The following is a 20,996-nucleotide window of genomic DNA, read 5'->3' on the forward strand; positions in this document are numbered from 1 at the left end:
ATATATATGTGTGTGTGTGTGTGTGTGTGTGTATGCGTGTACGTGTGCATGGAAGAGAGATGAGCAGAAATAAGAGCAAGAGAATTGGGGTTTAGAGAGAAAAAGTGAAAAGAGAGAAATGGATAGACAGATAGCAGGATGGAGTGAGAGAGAGACAGGGAAGTGAAATGATTTGACTGCTGACTTTCCTGCTGAGTAGCCCGAGGCTCATACACATTTCCATTGAGTTACTTTATGATCAGGCCACTGTGTTATTGAAATATTATCTCTTTAGCCTGGGCTCATTCTGCCGCAGAATGACAGGCCTGCGCCGCACCCATACACATCAAATAGCAAATGGAATGCACTCGCTATTAAGGACATAATGTCCCTTTGATCCCAGGAAAAATGCTACATCTATCTCGAAAAATTAGATGGCTTGCTCTTTATTCCAACCTGAGTGAGAGCGGTCAGAAAAGATGGATTTAAGGGAATGGAATAATAACACTATAAAAAATTGTGTAATTGTGTGCTGTGAAGTAACTAACTAAAAGGAGCTGCTTTCAAAATTGTGAATCTTTCTCAGTAAGCATACTACTTTGTCCAATGAGTAGTGACAACAAATTGTTGTTTTTCAGCCTTGCTGTGCTGATAATACTGTTTTAAAGCGTAGTTTAATTTTAGTGAATTGTCTCAATCCGAAAGTTTTAAATGAACTTTTATAAAAAACAGAGAAAAAAAAATTCCTGATACCTGTTACATAGGCCACTTAAGCCTAAAAACACTTTTCTGACTGTTTCTTAACACATTTAAAGCAATAGTTCAAAAATGAAAATTTGCTGAAAATTTACTCACTTTACTCACACTCAGGTCATCCAAGACTGAGTTTGTTTTTAGGACTGATCCTGAGAAAATTGTCCTGAAACAAACTCAGTCTTTGTTGGTCTGAGTGTGCGTACATTTTCAGCATTTTTATTTTTTTTATTTTGGGGAGTTTAAATGCAACCCTAATTAAACACACCTGATCCAGCTAATCAAGTCATTAAGGTTTATTTGAAAACTACATGGTATGTGTGTTGGAGCAGGGTTGGAACTAAACTATGCAGGGCTCTGGCCCTCCAGTAACCGAGTTTGACACCCCTGCAATAGAATTAAATTATGTACATATCAAGATGTACTTAAGTCCTACTTAAGTGGGTCAGAAAATCAACTCTGAAGTCAAGCTTATTTAAATTATAATGCATTTTCATTTAATTACAACTGACATGCTTTTAAGTGCATGAAACCATTATATTCAGTTCACACTTAAGTATATTACTTCAATAATAAGCAATCTATTAAATTACTATTTCTGTTTTTATATGTTGTGTACTTCTTTTTCACAAGGGTTAGCTTATAGTTTGAAAAAGCACAGTTAACTTTCCCATCATTGGATACAGCTGCATTGTGCAAAGAAGGTTAATGTTTTTTTTTTTATATATATGCTATTATTCATTGTTAATTCATGTTTGTTCATAATACATTAATGTTTGCTTAGACAACTTGTTCAAATGTTTGAAAATGTATTAGAGTATGTAGAAATCAACCAAGATTACTATGCTCGAAAGGTATTGCTTATTGTTTAGTCCATATCTATTGTATTAATGTTACAATAATGTTACAATTTATGCATTATTGCTAGAAATAAGTTTCAGTTCGATGGAGATTTTGAGTGGCATTTTACTTACAGAACCCTGTTGAGATCTATTCTACTTCTAGCTTTTACATGCCCAGCTATGATATCTAGATATATAACGTTTTTTTTTTCTTCTCTCCCTTAGGTAAAACAAGGTATGGTTTAGTTTCTGTTAATAGAGACTTTCACTTATTATTAGTCCTGATCACCTAAGTAAAGGACATTTCCACCACAGCAATTTCAGTTATATCTGTCATAGAAAACATGGCTTAGAAAAGCTTTAAGGGGAGGGGCTTATCCACTAAAACTTAAACAGAAGCTCCTGTGAGCCAATCACGCCCCACCCAGTGATGATGTCAGTATATATACTGTATGTGCAGGGACAGAAATACATGATGAATGTTTTTGTGTAACATTGTAGTATTTTGATGCTGCATGTTTAATGTGGAGTTAATGCATTCAGCAGTTCACAGCGGCAGTTATTTTGTGCTGCTCTGTTTCTGGATCTCCTCTTTGCCCTTGTTGTACTCTTTGTCCCAACTTAATATAGAAGCTATCATGTGGCCTTTTGCTCCTCACCAGCTCAAAACACTCTGCCTCTTTCTTTCTCTCAGATGAAGGTGAGCACATCCTCACTCACCTCATTTTGTCCTGGTTGGGATGTAATAGCTTTCACTACAGCTGACCTGATACTCACAGCTTGCTGACTTTGTAGCTGTTTTTGATACAACGTGTGTGCAACTTCCAGTCTCATAAAAATACGTACCTCTGGGTACTTTTCTGCAGCACCGTTTTTACGTACCTTACTGCACGTTTCGCCGCAGTTTCAAAGAGTGTTAACAAATGCAAAACTGATATAAAAACGCATTTGTTGATGCAACCGTGTCATTTGAACTTACTTATATGCAGATTTGAACCATTTTGTTGAACCGTAGTTACACGGGATTCGAACCGGAGCTCCTCACCTCTCAAGTACGTCTCCATACTCCGTGATCTACCGAACAAATCTACCGTAGATGAAAACCCATTGATATGAAGCTGGATATGTGCAATGCTAACGTTCAAAAGCATCAGTTTTCGAATCTCCCAGCATATTAAAATTGTTTTGAAGTCATAACATGATATTCTTCAAGTAATTGTGCGAAAATTACGCTTTATTAATCGAAACTCGGTAAATCTGTGTGAAAAGGAATAAAAGGTGTCGGAATTTTACTGCCTCTAGTGTTCATTTCTTTTGGAAACTGCAGTGATATGTACTTATTAGTACGTTACCTAAAAACCATACTTGAGTAAAAGTACAGATACCTTACAATGAAAATTACTCCACTACACATTACAAGTCACCAATTCCAAAACAACTTGAGTAAAAGTCTTAGAGCAGTTTTCGAATCTCCCAGCATATTAAAATTGTTTTGAAGTCATAACATGATATTCTTCAAGTAATTGTGCGAAAATTACGCTTTATTAATCGAAACTCGGTAAATCTGTGTGAAAAGGAATAAAAGGTGTCGGAATTTTACTGCCTCTAGTGTTCATTTCTTTTGGAAACTGCAGTGATATGTACTTATTAGTACGTATTTCGCGTCTCGCGAAAATGTACCCCCGGGTACGTTTTTGCCATGAGACCAGGTTGGCAACTTCCCATATACATAATACCAGAGAGACATCACACAAACTAATTTAAAGGGATTTCTTGCTTACTTGATGGAAAATTGAGGGGTTGTTGTCCAAAAATTGTACTTTGCTGAGACATACAAACTTTAAAAGTAATACTTGGGGTTAAACAGAACTTGAGCTCTGTGCTCAGCAAAACAATTTCAACTCATTGGGAAAAAAAGGGTTACGCTTTATTTTAAGGTGTCCTTGTTACAGTGTCAAGTCAAGTCAAGTCACCTTTATTTATATAGCGCTTTTAACAATACAGATTGTGTCAAAGCAACTGAACAGCATTAATTAGGAAAATAGTGTGTCAATAATGCAAAATGACAATAGTAAACACTAATTTTTCAGTTAAAGGCAGTTCATCATTGAATTCAGTGATGTCATCATCCAGCTCAGTTCAGTTTAAATAGTATCTTTGCAATCATTTGCAATCAAGTCAACGATATCGCTGGAAATGAAGTGTCCCCAACTAAGCAAGCCAGAGGCGACAGCGGCAAGGAACCAAAACTCCATTGGTGACAGAATGGAGAAAAAACCTTGGGAGAAACCAGGCTCAGTCGGGGGGCCAGTTCTCCTCTGGCCAGACAAAACCAGCAGTTCAATTTCAGGCTAGCAAAGTCACATTGTGCAGAGGAATCATCTGGTTCCTGTGGTCTTGTCCCGGTGGTCGTCTGAGACAAGGTGTTTACAGGGGATCTGTATCTGGGGCTCATCTAGTTGTCCTGGTCTCCGCTGTTTTTCAGGGCTGTAGAGGTCCTCTCTAGGTGCTGATCCACCATCTGGTCTGAATATGTACTGGATCCGGGTGACTGCAGTGACCGTCTGATCTGGATACAGACTGGATCTGGTGGCTACGGTGACCTCGGAATAAGAAAGAAACGGACTAATATTAGCGTAGATGCCATTCTTCTAGCGATGTAGCAAGTACATCGGGTGTTATGGGAAGTGTTCCCGGTTCCGGTTGACCTAATTAATGCAGCCTAAAAATCCTTTAACGGATTTGAATATTAGAAGCGTATTAGTGTGTTATGTGTAAGCCAGGTTAAAGAGATGGGTCTTTAATCTAGATTTAAACTGCAAGAGTGTGTCTGCCTCCCGAACAATGTTAGGTAGGTTATTCCAGAGTTTGGGCGCTAAATAGGAAAAGGATCTGCCGCCCGCAGTTGATTTTGATATTCTAGGTATTATCAAATTGCCAGAGTTTTGAGAACGCAGCGGACGTAATTATACGTGTAAGTACTGAGTAATATTAATTAACTACATGAACTTACTAAATGGTTAGGGTTAGGATTTGGGTTTGGCTTAGGGTTACTTGCATGCAATTATGCATCATTAATTGTTATTATAATAGTAAGTATGTAACAAGGACATCTTAAAATAAAGTGTTACCAAAAAAAGTAATCATATATTTTTTATCATTTTAACTGTCTGTTTAAGTCATGACCATATCAATCCAGTAGCTAGTTAGTTTCATATGATTCATTAGTTACATGATTTACATGGTCTGTACCAAAAGAGAAACTCATGCATTTATTTCTGGTCCACTTAGCATTCACACAATTTTCACACCAAACTTAAAGATGCTAAATAAAATCATAAGCATAAGCATAAGGTCACAACCTGTTCAGACAGCTTTTATGATGTATATTTTGGAAACTTACCAAACCTACCTTTGGATTTTTCACATGTCACATGTCCATGTTGCGTTCATATTTCAGTCAAACCGCACCAGGGTTTGCGTGGAAGCACTAGTTTGGTGCACACCAATGTTCGGATGACAGCCTTCACAATTATTCAAATGAACTGCACTTAACAGTACAATCTCACCAGTTCGTTTTAATCAAACCAAAGTGTGAACACTCCCTTAAAGAAAGGATATTGTATAATATCTTGGTACATGCTGCTTAAACTTTCACTGTATGTGCATTCCTGTAAATGAAATATTGGGTTAGTTGAAATTATTTTCTGTTGTAATTAACAACATGTCACCAATGCTGCCCATATGGTCAGCATTAAACACCTTTTACAGTTTGTTTGTTATTCTCTCTATCCCCTTTAATTAAATTAATAAAATGACTAATGAATAAAACATAATTTTTTTAAGGATAATGGATCATTTTTTGAAAATAATGTTGTATGAAATTATATACACCAAATTGTGTGTAAAAAAGTATAGTAAAAAAGCAGCAGTCATGTGTTTGTTTAGCATTTGTGTGAGATTCTTGCAGTTTTCTCCTCTGCTGTGTAAAGCCACTTTAAATACGGTTTGCAAATTTCTCTCTCTGTCTCTCTCTTTCTCTCCTCTGCTTTCATCTTTTATTCAACTCTGCTCAGTGGAGGAGGCTGACAAAACAGATGAGGGCCACGGAAGACACATTTGCGTACTCATCTTTTCAGTGGCTCACCCCTCCTGTACGGAGCCGCACGACTTCCGCTCTAATAACGTTTTCGGCAGTGTTTACTAATGTATCATTCATTAAGTCTCGGCCAGTGTGAGGAAACATCATCTGTCTGGCAAAGTGGAGGTTATTATCACATTAAATCATATCACAATATACCTGTGTGACTGTGCCTGACAGTCACACGCATGCCGTCTATCTCTCTGAGCTCTCTGCCCTCAGGGCCCCTGTCTCTCTCTCTTCCTTTGCTGAGATATGAGCTCAGAGTCTGATGAATACCATATCACTGGTGTGTCATGGGGTGAGAGCCACTGGCTAGCTCAAATCTCAAATGCAGTTTTTTTTTATTATTATCAGAGGATTCATATATATTTTGGGATCCTCTCTTTTCTACTGTATGCAGTTTAATACCTTGTTTCTCTCTTAGTTTCTTTAAAGCTTTTACATATAAAGCTATTAAGTTTGTTAGCTTCACAGACAGTGGCTTTGTTCATAGCATGTATGTACATTTTCTGTATATCAAATACCCAGATGACCTACTACATTTGGCAACATGTGCAGTATGACACAGAATACAAAGAGTATGGTATACCCACAATGCAATACACTTGCTTTGACCTTCCATGTCCACTGGGATGAATGAACAAAAACAAATATCAAATGCAACTATTTTTAATATCTCTTTCTTGACTCATTATTTAATCTGGCTTTTAATTAGTTTTTACTTTCTCTTCCTTTGGTGAAATAACTAAAATTAAGTGATAATTTTATGATGATAACTTGACACCATTAACTACATTTACATGTTTTTTTTAAAACAGTAATTTCATATACATATATAAAACTATTTTAAAAAAGTAACATAACTACCCTGATTTATTTATTTTATTTTTATTTTTGAGAAATTGAGGGTATCACTTTACATTAAGGTTCTGTTAGTTAAAACTGGTTAATGCATTAACTAACAGTGAGCAATACATTTGTTATTGCTCATATTTATAATTTTTTGTTAATGTAAGTTAATAAAAATGCATCTGTTCAATGTTAGTTAGCTCAGGTCCATTAAATAATATTAACAGATACAACTTTTGCTTTATAAGTATTTTCCGTTGTTATTTAATATGAAGTAATGTAACTGATTAACATATGGAACCTAACACTACAGTAGGGAACACATATTCACTATTACGAGTTTTCCCTAAATTAACTCCTAATTTGCTGCTTATTAATAGTTAGTAAGGTGTTAAGTTTAAGTATGAGGTAGGGTTACGGAATCTAAAATATGGTCATGAATAAGACATTAATATGTGCTTTATAAGCACTAATAATCAGCTAATATGCTATAATATGCATGATAACATGCAACTAGTTAATAGTGAGAATAGGTCCATAAAATAAAGTGTTACCAATTTTTTTTTATTGAGCTAGAACATTAAACTCATAATAATAAATGCATAAATAAATAAATACAGTGAAGAAAGAAAGAAAGAAAGAAAGAAAGAAAGACAGAAAGAAAGAAAGAAAGAAAACACTGTTTCAACACAATAAATGTAGCCTTGGTGAGCATTAAAATCTTCCTGCCATACAAAAATAATAAATATAATAATGATAATAATAAAATAATAATGTATCTACTGTATCTATCTATGCTTTTGTCCTAATCATCAAAAGTTTTATTTCCTAATAAATCTACACATTTCTATCTGTTTTATCCATCCTTCCATCTGTCCATTCTGTCTGTAATAACTGAAGATGGTTACCGTCACACTCTCAATGACCCCTCAAACCAATATGACACTGAATACAACAGAAGCGGAATTCTCTGTCACTTTCATATCATGGATGAAATTATTTTTTTTCTGGAGCTCAGTTGTGGTTTTTAAATTTGATCTACTGTATGCAGAGTTATTTATTCTTATTAGCCGCTACATCAGTGTTCAAATTGAGGGGGCTGGGGGGGACCTTATGGACCTCCCATAAGCATTAAGGGACCCCCCATAACACCCAAAAAATATACTTGGGGGGGTCCCTTGGTTTTTCAATAAAACTTTAATACTTAAAATGAAATTTTGATTGCTGTATTAAATTTAGACCTGGTTATGTTACATCATATTTTATTTTTATGCGTTTTTACAGCGTTTCTCATATAACCAATCACACACGATTCTGTTGAGCTTAGGAATGCAGTAGCCAATCAGAGGCGTTCAGATCAGTCATCGCTGAAACCCCAGAGTTTTGTTCGCTGCATGCATACTTGTTTTAGGCAGTTCACTGCTATATTGTACTGGGCATGTTGACCACATTCTCATTAAACACATAATGTATGTTTCATTGCAATGGCAGTTATGCTTCTCATTACAGTTTATATCTCATTATGACTCTGTACCTCCAGCTAACCACGCTAACAAGCAGGTCTCATCTAGGCTACACAACACCATTTACTGTTAATTACTGCTCTACACACATGCTACACACACGCGTGCACAATGTTCATACACAAATTCCATCTATCTATCTATCTATCTATCTATCTATCATCGATATCACCCTCTCTTCTCTTAGCAGATCACATCTTTAACTTCTTTCTGCATATTATAATAAAATCAGTCTGATCCCCTCTGGCTCTTGAGAAAGTAATTTTTGAACTGAAACTTCCTCTTAGATTGACCTGTAGCAGAGTTTTTTTTTTTTTTTTTTTTCTTTTTCTTTTACCTTTGGCGAAAATTAAGCAGAACACGCATAATATTCTGTACACGGATCTCAGCCCTAATTGGTGCATATTTGGCTATAATTCATTCCCTGTCATTCGTTTTTTACACAAGAGTGAACAGCTCCAAACCGCTCATCCATCCATCCATGCACAGTTCCGTGTCTTTCTCTTTCTCTTGTTCTTCCTCCTGTTTATTCATTTGGTTTGTGGGCAGAGACCAGCCCAGATCATTAAAACCTCCCCGAATATCCTTCACTCTCTCTCTTCTTTCATTTTTTATATGGAGGGGCGCCCACAGCTTATAATAAAAGGCAGAGGATTTTAAATTAGAAATTAATTTGGATAATTTGTCTCCTACGAGCGGCCTCCTCTGACGCGCCTGCTAGGAATATGTTAATATATCACATTAAGTAATTGCTGGACCCAGATGCACATGATTATGGCACTGAGGATAGCGATCATCTAATTAGTGAGCACTGCCTCACCACAACACACACTCACTGCTTAGGGCACACACGACTCTGAAATGACAACCTCACACTCACACGCACACACACAGATTAGAACCAGTGATTCTCGACTGATTTTTCTGTAGGATTCACATTGGGCATCAAGTGGCGACTCAACACAGTACGACTCAACACAAATATGCCTTTGAAAATGTCTTTAAAATCAAATGTTGAAATTGATTATTAATTAGGTTACAATTTATTAAATCAATAATTCTCTGTACAAACACATTGTAGTTGACAAACTGTGCAAGTAAAGCTGTAATAAATATCATTTCGGTTATATGGTTATTCATGCTTTTAGAGGATGTGGGCATGTTTAAAAAATTATTCTATACTAACATTTGCTTAACTTGACTTGCTTCTAACAAATTAAAGATCAATTTGTTAAAATATTGACTATGATTGGACGTTCAGCATTTGACGTCAAAATCAACAGGGAAGCATTTTCTTCTTCCTGTTGTTAAGTTGTTAAACCTATTTATTTTACTATGCATGATTCTATAATTAGTAGTATTTTATTGTGTCCATTGTTTTTCTGCTGCTTTCCACCAAAAATGGGATGGGTTGTGACCTACAAGCTGAGTTCTAGAATGAAAGATTATCAAGACATCTTCCCTGTGATTAGCACTGTGTGTGTGTGTGTGTGTGTGTGTGTCATTTTTGGGTTGTGACCTACAAGCTGAGTTCTAGAATGAAAGATTATCAAGACATCTTCCCTGTGATTAGCACTGTGTGTGTGTGTGTGTGTGTGTGTGTCATTTTTGGGTTGTGACCTACAAGCTGAGTTCTAGAATGAAAGATTATCAAGACATCTTCCCTGTGATTAGCACTGTCTGTGTGTGTGTGTGTGTGTGTGTACGTATCTCACACTGTCGCATGTTGTAGTCAAGGTCATCCAAAATTGTCCCCCTCCCATCTCCCTTCTCTGCCATCTCTCTCCGTCAGAGTGATGGAGGCAAAGCCGTAATGAAACGTAAAGAAGTTCTCACTCCAACCACCCTCTTTTACACACACATCACACAATCCATACACTGCATGTGTAGATTTGTCAAACAGAGCTCAGATATACAGTCCCACATCCATTCAAAGGTTTTATACATATGTCTCTGCAAACGTTTGTTGAGCGATCAAAACGCATAGCAACATTATAGCAACTGCCTACACCACCCATAACACCCTAGTAATAGCATAGCAACACCCTAGTAACCACCTAGAACACCCTAGCATCCACATAGCAATGGTCTAACAACTACTGAACACCTTAGCAACCTTCTGACAGCAACAAAGAACAACCTAGCAACCATCTTGCAACATTCTAGAAAATACCTAGGACACCATAGCAACCACATTCCAAGCATATAGCAATATCCTAGCAACCACCTAGGACACCCTAGCATCTGCATAGCATCATCCTAGCAACACCCTAACAACTACTGAGCTACTAAGCTACTCAACTATCTAACAGCAACAATGAGCACCCTAGCAACCATCTGGCGACTTGGACAAACAAACATATATACTGACAGCCAACAGTCTGTATGTGTGTGTGTGTGTGTGCGTGTGTGTGTGCGTGTGTGTGCGCGTGCGCGTGTTTGTCATTGTATCTAGATATGGGGGAGTAAGCATACAAATTAGAGATAATCTAACAGAAATAAAAAAAAAAATAAAATAAATAATATTAGCAATAATGTCAATAATCACAATGACAATAATAATAATAATAATAATAATAATAATAATAATAAAGATTTCATTAATATTGGGAAATGGTGGAGGACAAGGAAGAACGCAAGTAATAATAATAATATTAATAATAATAGTAATACATTATTATGGTTGCAACCCTAGCAGCCACATAGCAACACAAAATGCAAAACACAAAACCAACTTGCAACATTTTAGAGACCACCCGAACACAACAGTAACTGCATACTAACCACCTAGCAACATCCTAGCAACCACCCAGAACACCCTAGCATCCGCATAGCAACAACCTAACTACCGAGAACACCCTAGCAACCCAGAACACCCTAGTAACTGCCTAGCAATGCTTTAGCAAATGTTTAGAACATTTATTGAGTTTCTAAAACTACTTCAAACTTAAACAACTGCTTCAAACTGATTGAAAAAAAAAAAAAGTAATTATTTGGCCAGACTTTATCAAATCAACATAAAGTATTATTATTATTTTTTTAAGGTTTATTATTAATTATGTACATGTCCTTAAGTGCAGCCATGCTTGCATGATTTATAGACAAGTGGTTTTAAGGTCACAAATCCAAAACTTTACCTAAAAATGTTAATAAACATGGCATTTATTTTGTCTTGATTAGAAGGAAAACTATAAAAGACAACTGCAATGCAACCAATTCCTCTTTACCTACAGTTAACTTCTGTCGGACAACTCATAAACAGACTTGAACACAAATGGGAGCTAACTGTGAAAAATGCAACCCATTCTCCTATCACACACACACACACTGCTCATAAAACGGAGTGAAAATGTCTCTAACCTGCATTGGGTGCTGCATTAGACGTGCCCTGTGGGTAGCATTACAATGAGAGCTCGTGGAATAATGTTCACTGGACATGAAAGAAAGCCACACATCATGGCATGCCATTTTGACCAAACATTCCTTAATCGCTTTTAAATTTCCCAGCAGCCCCTTCTTTGACTGACATATGGCACAGCTCTATCAGCTGTCATGCTCAGTGGCCTGTGCTGTAAGTATGATTTTACCATTACAAATAGACTCACTCTGTTTTCTATGCTTGCCAGAGCAATTCTACTGTCTGAAATATATACTGAATACTCATGGCCTAAATGACGTATTTAAAGGTATCATTTAGTGGTGAAATGTGTTTTTCAAAGTAACTCAGAGGACTGCACTAGTTTTTAAATGTTCTGTTCTGATGGGCCGTGAAAAGCAAAAAATTATGCTAAATGCCAATTATGAACACAACTACCTTAACAAAAATAAATGTACTATTGACAATTAACATTCAATCAACTTCTATCACTGACTTCACTTGGTTGAATCTTGCTAAAACCAGTAGATGCCAGCATGGACAGGTTGTGGGATGTGCAGACAACATTAAAGGTAGGGTATAGGCAATTTTTTCCAGAAATTTTTTTTATTCTGGTTGAAAGTCTCTTTTTTACTGGTTGAAAGTCTCTTCCCATCCTGATATCAGTCAATAATTAAAGTCGTCTAAAAACAAAAATATATAAATAAATCTTATCTGGAAATCTAATGTGGAAGTAATAAAAAAAATGTTCGCCCTATCATTTATCAGTGATAGGATGTACTACCTGCCTGTCAACCCATGTATACCTTCGTCCAGCCAATAGCGAGAGTTTGGAGGCGTGGCTACTGCAGCAGGCTGAGCCAGAGAGTGTTTAGCTTATAGATATGTATAGGTAGATGCCTTATTAGTGGCTGTTTCTATGGGCCGCTATATGTAAGCCATCCACCATATTGGAATGGTCAAATCTGGTCTACTCGAGAGTAAGTTGAATGTGTGTCTGCATATATATATATATATATATATATACAGTACAATAGACTTCAGCAGATTATTTTGCTGAACTAACACAATACAACAAGACGAAGCCATTAGCTAACACAAAATTAAAATGTTATCATAGTTCAAAAACCTGTAAAATTTATTTAATTCATAGTAAAACACACACACACACACACACACTCCCACATACAAAAACACATTCTCACCTGTAAAAGTTTATCCCATTTCTTCAGGAATATAAATTTCAGCATTTATTACAACTAGAGGCTGCACAATGTTATGCCATCTTGGAAAACTCTTTGATTTTTATTTAGAGTGACGACACATTGACCATCCCAAGATGACAGACACGGCAATATGTATGGAGCATTCGAATATGGCATCCACCTATACATATCTATAGTTTAGCCAGTGTGGTAAAATATTCTGTTACAGAAGTGCAACCAAAATACACGAGACTTGACAACGGTGTAAAACCAGGATAAACGATGGTTTAGTGGCTCTATGGGCCGCTATATGTAAGCCATCCACCATATTGGAATGGTCAAATCTGGTCTACTCGAGAGTAAGTTGAATGTGTGTCTGCAACCATAGTTATACACATGTATGAATATATATATATATATATATATATATATATACAGGAATATAAATTTCAGCATTTATTACAACTAGAGGCTGCACAATGTTATGCCATCTTGGAAAACTCTTTGATTTTTACTGTGAGTGACGACACATTGACCATCCCAAGATGACAGACACGGCAATATGTATGGAGCATTCGAATATGGCATCCACCTATACATATCTATAGTTTAGCCAGTGTGGTAAAATATTCTGTTACAGAAGTGCAACCAAAATACACGAGACTTGACAACGGTGTAAAACCAGGATAAACGATGGCAGTGTTTTTACAAGATGGAAGAGTTTGGTGGAATGTTAGGGTTTCAATTGATACAACAAAGTTGTGGAGTTTCTTCTTGACAGATAAGCTAAACTTTAAGTTAAAAGTGTTCCTAATATGTTGGACCTTTTATTGAAAGTTGCCTACTTTTACCCATTGAGACATGCCTTCACTTTTATAGAGCTGTAAAAGCTGTGCTTGTGATGTTTGAGTTGGGAGAGGTGTAATGTGCGAAAGGAGCGTTTGCAAAGGTTGTTGAAAAACATGCTTTATTTTGGTAGTTCTGCTTGGTGACATTAGTAGCACAGAAACTGCCTACCCTACCTTTAAATCTAAGTTATTTAGGTTCTGTGCTGTGTTTCACCACTCAGTGTCCAATGTAAAATCTGATTAAAACTTTCTCAGACTCCTATGAAGTTACTTTTCAATGATGAAAACACAAAGTTAAGAGGCTTAAAATGTGGTAAACACACAATTAGAGCAAACTTGCCATCTTAAAACAAGAGCTTGGCTGGAAATTCATTTTACAAATGTTTAATTAGGCCATATTAATTAAAATAATCACTCTTTATCTCGCACTCTGTCTTTTTTCCCTCTTTTTCCAGTGGATCTGCAGCGTGACCTCTAGTTAATTGAAACCCTGGAGAATCCTCTTGCATAAAATCAGAATCTCTCTTCTTAAAAGGATTCTGGTAAAAATAGTCCAGGCGCAGTGGCTGGGAAGCAAAGGCCTGCAGCTATGCAGCCGAGTCTCGCGGTGGCCCTTTGCCCTCCTTCCATCGCCGTCCTGGAACAAGTGCTACCGCTAACTAGCTGGGGATGCATTAATTAATTGCAGGAAAACACAGACGTAATGTCTATAGGGCAGATTGTTCCCCAAAAGAGAAAGAAAGAGAGAGGAAGGAAAAGAAAGAGGAAAGAAAAGGGAAGAAAATCAAGTGTGTGCACCCCATGACCCCAAGGAGCCTCATTGTGAGATTTCCCCTTGACAATAACGCTATGATCACAGATAAAACTAACGTGTATCGCATATGCCTATGTATACCTTAACTATATATGACATTCCTAGTTGAGCACAGCCTGTAGGAAAGAAAAATTACAAAATGAGATCCGTTTAATATCTCATATTATATCTCATAATATCTTTTTTTTTTCTTTATGAATAACTTGGATTACTGGAAATATAGTGAGTCATATTCACGATTGGTATGCATGTATTTATCATTTGGAGGGTGCGATCAGAATGAGAGTTCAAATAGCTGATACAAGCATCATAATCCACAAGTAATCCAATTAATGTCTTGTGAAGTGAAAAGCTGCGTGTTTGTAAGAAACAAATCATCTGTCCTCATTCTGTGCTATCCACATTTATTTTTATATTTATGGGCTTGATGTACTGTACATAAACAGTTTAATCACTGCTGCCTATTTTAGAATAAACATATCGTCCTCATCTGAAGAGTTTGTACTAAAATGTAACATGTGAGAATTCATTTAAATCTCATAAATCTCATATCAGTTCACCTTATGAGCATTGTGTTTTGTTATTAGATTTTTTTTTATGGAAAAAGGGAAAATAAATCTTGACTTCATTGACTATGATCAAACATTCACTGTTCCAAACGATCAGATTTCTTCTATTCCGACCCCCATCTAAAAAAATAAATAAAAATACATGCTAATGTTCAGGATTCTCTGGTGTCTCTGTCCTTCAACAATATGTTAAGCCCAATGATGTAATGGTGATGATGTGAGGAAAATAAAGGCAGTCCAATGGTATGAGCACCTCCTCTCTCAGATAAAGGTATTGAGGAGGAAACGGGGGATCACAATCTTTGTAACCAATTACTGTATACACATATTTCACATTCAGTCGCAGACGCTGCGTGGAAACCAGCCTGAGGGCAGCCATTATTGATGCTATGCCCCAAGGACAGGCCATATGGGCCCCTATCTCAGAGCCTTTTATTAATTTACCATAATATACCTCTCCCATGCTAGCATTTACATTGTGGAGAAATGGCTCTATAATTAAAAAAAAAAGACTGTGCGTGCACATTGCTTGTTTGCAGTCGGAATGATACATAAAGCAGCCGTGTTGTCCCTCGAATCCCTGCTCCCAGAGTCCCCTCTCCATCTCTACGCAAATTAATAGCCAACCACCACTGATGCGTTAAATTGCTTTCCGTTCGCCGCTGAAGACAACCAGATTATTTGTTATTTCTTATTAAAGCGATTCCTTGGCCTTATATTATACCAAGGTGGTTTCCTTTGTTATATTGCAGAACTTAATGGCGGATAATAAATCAGCAATACATATGACATTTGTTGTTTATTTGACTGACCTATAACAATTCTAGATCCATGGTTTGCGTTTACATTTTTTGACTGAAATGGAATTTTTTTTGCATCACTGCAAAATAAAATAGTTAAAGTCATGTTGTGCTAATTTAGGGAATGACAAATATTACATTTGCTGGACAGTAAGTTAGATTTTTGTTTTTGGGTATACTAACTCAAAAAAAAAAAAAAAGTGCTTTGTGGTTAGTGTGGTTTATTTCAGTATACTGTAGTGTCTTTCTGCCTCAGTGGGCCTCTGCTTTGTTTACATGTGCTGTCAGCGCAAATCTGTGCTAACAGTAAACTCTGTGCACACCAGCGCTGCTGTTGTCATTTGTTTATCATCATTTCTTCTCCTTCTCTAAAAACATCTTCACGTTCCTCCGTGCCTGCTTTATTGTTTCTGTTTGTGACGCCGTGCGGAGCACCTTCCCCTGCGTGCTGTCTGATGAGCTCGGCCTCAAAGCTGTCTCAGCAAGCGCTGACCCTGCTGCGGCACATATGCGTGTCAGACCGTATCAGGCCAGAGGTGAGCGCTGATGTTATGGGCTCTGATAGCAACATGTTCTGTGTTGATGGCGGCCATTTCCATGCACAGGTATCAGGCTTGCTTAAAAGCACGTGTGTAGTGATCTGCCCAGGAGAGGACTTTACTCCACAACATCAGGAACATCACAATGCAAGATGGCAGATGTGCTTGTGAGGGTCAACAAAGCTTGAGATTCGATTTTTTCACTTGTTCTTTCTTGTGCTCTTTTCGCATGTGTGTCATATCTCTGTGGACTTTGGTTCTAGAGTTATCTAAAACTTCTTTAAAGGAATAATTTTCCTAAAAATCTAAATTCTGTTAAAAACCCACCCTCATGTTGTCTCAAAACTACATGCTGTTCTTATTTTATGTGAAACACAAAAGTAGCAGTGTTTAAGGGATATCTATGCAGATTTTTTTTTCCAAAGGATGAAAGGACGAACAGAAAGGAAAGTTAAATCATTTTTCACTTCTGAGATTTAAGGACCTACAGCACATTTCAGTTGTATGTACTTTCCATATGTCGTTTTGCTACTACTTTTCATAATATATTCCATACAAATGCCATAAGTGTAACGAAACGGTATTTCCATCCACAGTGATGATAAAGAACCATGGATGATTTTACCTGTAGTTAGTTACCATTATCAAATGTGGTTAAACCACATTTAAAATAATGAATATTATGCAAAATTGTCTTAAGGACCAGTATTAAGTACATTAAAGTACCTCCATATATTGTATTGTTTATGCATTTATATATAAACTTTTACTTATACATAAAATTGTACTGGATTTGTTTCTATTAATTATAGTAAATTTAGGATCAATTTTATACACATTGCTGAAACTAATTCGGTAATGGAGACACTCTTTAAAACAACCAAATGTGAAACCTGTACAGTACCAGATCTTTATGCCTCAGATCCATTTTTCTGCTAAACATTAACATTATAAATGAAGCTGTGATATCATCCTTTTCCTGACAGTGTAAAGCTTTACAACATGTCTGTGATTCCAAGGTGCTGAGAGAATATTAGATGCATCACGGTTCATTTAGAGAGAATATATTTGAAGTGTTATGAAGGATTTTCTAGCCAGGTTGAGTGTCAGACGCCTTGTGTATGGCAGAGCACTGTTTGAAATTCTGGATTTGTCAGTCGGTCTGTCATAATTTATTGGAACTCATCTGTAACAAGGGCCTGGCTCAGATTTACACACTGATTTGAAAAATAAATAAGAGCGATACAGACCTGCGCTGCTTTAATGACAGACTGTACTGACATGAAGGAGTGGAGATATGAAACAGAGAGAGGAAATTAGATATCATGCCCTCAAGACAACTGCAGCCACTGGTCCATTCATTATTAGTGTGATATTTATTATTAAGAATTCCTCTCAGTGAGAGAGAGCAGAATATTCTCCCGGCTCTGGCACTTTGAGTCCTGTCAGGAGTGAAGTGTGTGCAGATCATTCCTGTAATGCTGCTGCTGACACGGCAAATCTGCAAGATACATCATGTGAATATTGTCTTGCTCATACACGCACACACACTAAAGCGTTCATGTGGAAGCAGGCGGTTTACAGAGCCCAGACATTCATGAGATGAATATTTACAGTTGCTGTGATGAGAACCAGTTTTTCTAGAAGTCTCTAATGTACGTTGAACTTAAAACAATTGTCTATGTATCTAAAACCAATGGGAGAGCCTTTATGACAGATATTACATAGATTTGGCTTTGAAAAACTATATATATATATATATATATATATATGTGTGTGTGTGTGTGTGTGTGTGTATTTAACATTTATGATGAAGTACAACAATAACAATAATGATACTTGTTATTATATTTTTTGTTATTGTTATTGATAATATAATATTTGAAAAAATTGTCTGAGAACATATAAAGTAGTTACATATTTCTATTCCTTTTTGACACCAAGTAAAAATTAAACTGATTTGACATTATGGGTCCATCCCATCTCATCTGACTCATCTCTGTCTCTCAGGTTTCATGTACCCCCCATTTACCTTCAGTTCTGAAGCAGTCCTGTGACCTACTTTACTCCATTTCCACCCCACCACCCCCTTCATTTCCCCCTTTATCCTGTTTTACAAGCTCATAGCCCCTCTCTCTCTCACCCGGCTGGCCCAGTCCGGCCCCGGCCCAAGGACGATACAGCCATGGCCCTTTGGTAATGGATGGGCTGCCAGCGGGACCTGCTGGGCTATTGGAGTGGCTGGGGCAGTTATATGGAGTTATACGGCAGCCTATTTACTGAGGTGATGAGCTGCAGACGTCCCCCATTATTTATGAAGGGAGGCCAGCGGAGGGGGGGCAGAGGTCACTGAACCCAGGTAGACCCGATACATTAATAAGAGCTGGGTGGACGTCTCAGTTTATGCGAGAGCAAAAGAGCAATAGAAGATAGAAAGGTAGAGAGAATACACTTGTATACAGGTTTATATACACACCCAATGCAAACTGGGTGACATTAATATGCTAATTTCAGTGTATTTGTTTGGTATTTGCAGGTCTTGTTCTGACAGGGACAGCAGGGGAGAAAAACAATGCTAAATGCAAATAATAAAATGCAGCTACTCCTATAATTGTGCACTGAAGGGATAGCGACATATTAAAATAAGTGAATTCTCTGGCATATTTATGCATTTACAAAACTATCTTTGGGCCAAAGTAGTTCATGGCAATTTGAATAAATTTAAATGTTTGATTTTGATTTTTGTTCATGGCTTACAAACTATTTTGGCATCATGTTGGGCCCAATGCAAAAAAAATAAGAAAAAAAACAGCTGTAAAAAAAAAACGAAACGGTTTGTACTGTGTGTGTTCTGAGTGTATAGGGTCAAAGACTTTGTTTGATGAATGAAACTCTCACACTTCAAATGGATTTTAAGGCTTCATTGTTCAATGTGCTAGTGTTTCTCTTCATAAGATAAATGGTTCTTTTAGCTGCGGTCAGCTGGGGCTTCTTAACGTACTATGATCTAAATGGACCTTTAGACACAATCTATCTTTGACAAACAGACTGCATTTAAAATGAGTTTGATTTAAAATGAAGAGAGGTAACATCTCCCTTCCAGTTTATAACTGATTTTTAATTGTTTCACTTTTGATGTAAAAGTTTGCTGTATTTAGTGATTTTTACACACAGGACCACATAAAGGCAATACAAGTATAAATCTAGTTTATACTGATCAGGTTCAAGAACATTGGGTGAACAGTGCCATTTGTGTACCCATGACTTTCTACTGATTTAATGATATAAAATTGTCTTTCATACTGAATTTAGTCATTGGTCATTGTTTTAGCAAGATTTAATTTTGTTTAGTGTATAATGCCAAATCAATTTTTATAAATTATTTCATTTTGAAACTGTCTCCCTGCAATTGTGCAATAAATGTTTTTGCTTCATTAGACAAGAATGAGAAAAGAAAAAAAAAAAAAAAAACGAAGATTTTAAGAAACTGTCAGCTTTATGAAATTGTGAATTACTAATAAGCATTTTAGGAGGGTGTGGGCCAGTCTAAACTTTTATAAAGAATATCTCTTTGTGTTTGAGACTTTAGTATTTGCAACTTTAGGGATCTTATCTATTCACAAACAGCTTGCAGGTGCAGATGTGAAGGGGGAGGAGAATTTATACATGTGTCACGTTTAGTCGATAAAACACTTCCGCAAAGGATACACCTGTGTATCCTTGCTCATGGAATATCCTCAGGAAGCCTTCTCACTCCTCGCGGAGCAGTTAGAAAATTGAGATGTCCTACAAGATGGCTGAGCTCGATCGGTTTCCGGGTCGTAGGATGGAGGATGGAGAAGTGAGAAAACGAGGAGCGATATTGAGAAGCACCCATAGAAACACAAATATCTTTTTTTTTTTTTTTTTTTGAGCTTCCTGACCCATAGAAACGTTGTCGAAATACTTATATTCCTACTAGTAAGTTTAGTAACTTGTAACTTAAACTTCAGTTACATCATTTGTTCTGAAGGCAGAACTTGAAGTGGTCCATTAAGTGGACTCTCCAGGCAGTAATGTGCAACCACAAAAAAAAAAAAAAAAAAAAATTATATATATATATATAATGGAAATGAACTAACAATTTGTTTCCTCGACTTACTAATTCATGGCCACGTTTGATCTATTTGTTCTCTCTTTTCAGTAAACCGTGGCCATGTTGTACTTATTATATATATATATATAATGGAATACACCTTCAAATGTGCAATCAATTATTGAAAACCTGTGCTTTTCTGTTGTATTATTTTTTAATTATTATGTATTAATGTTTGTTACTGTGAACTGAAATAAATACAATTTTCATATAATAAACAGTGTATTTAAATATGCACATAATATTCAAGAACTGCATCTAAGATTAAGTTGAAAGCTAAAAGAAAGTTGGCCTGCACAAGCAGCGAAAAAGTGCTAATGAAACCTCTCACACTGCTCTGCATTGGTGAATTTTATACCAATTACTCTTCATGAGTTTACTGATGTAAGTTAGTGCTCATTTACACAACTAGTTACACCTCTGATCACTAGAAGCTTTAACTGAAGAAAAATGAGCCAGGGGAACATTTGGAGGTTCTTTGCCTTGCTAAAGAGCACCTCAGTCATGGGTACTAAAGGTGGAAAAGAGCACTGTTCATTCACTCCCCCCACCTACAATTCCTGTCGGTACTGAGACTCAAACCCACAACCTTCGGGTTACAAGTCTAACTCTCTAAACTT

This window comes from Sinocyclocheilus rhinocerous, unplaced genomic scaffold (assembly GCF_001515625.1).
Source record: "Sinocyclocheilus rhinocerous isolate Xijiao unplaced genomic scaffold, SAMN03320098_v1.1 scaffold969, whole genome shotgun sequence".
In the NCBI taxonomy this organism is placed as follows: domain Eukaryota; kingdom Metazoa; phylum Chordata; class Actinopteri; order Cypriniformes; family Cyprinidae; genus Sinocyclocheilus; species Sinocyclocheilus rhinocerous.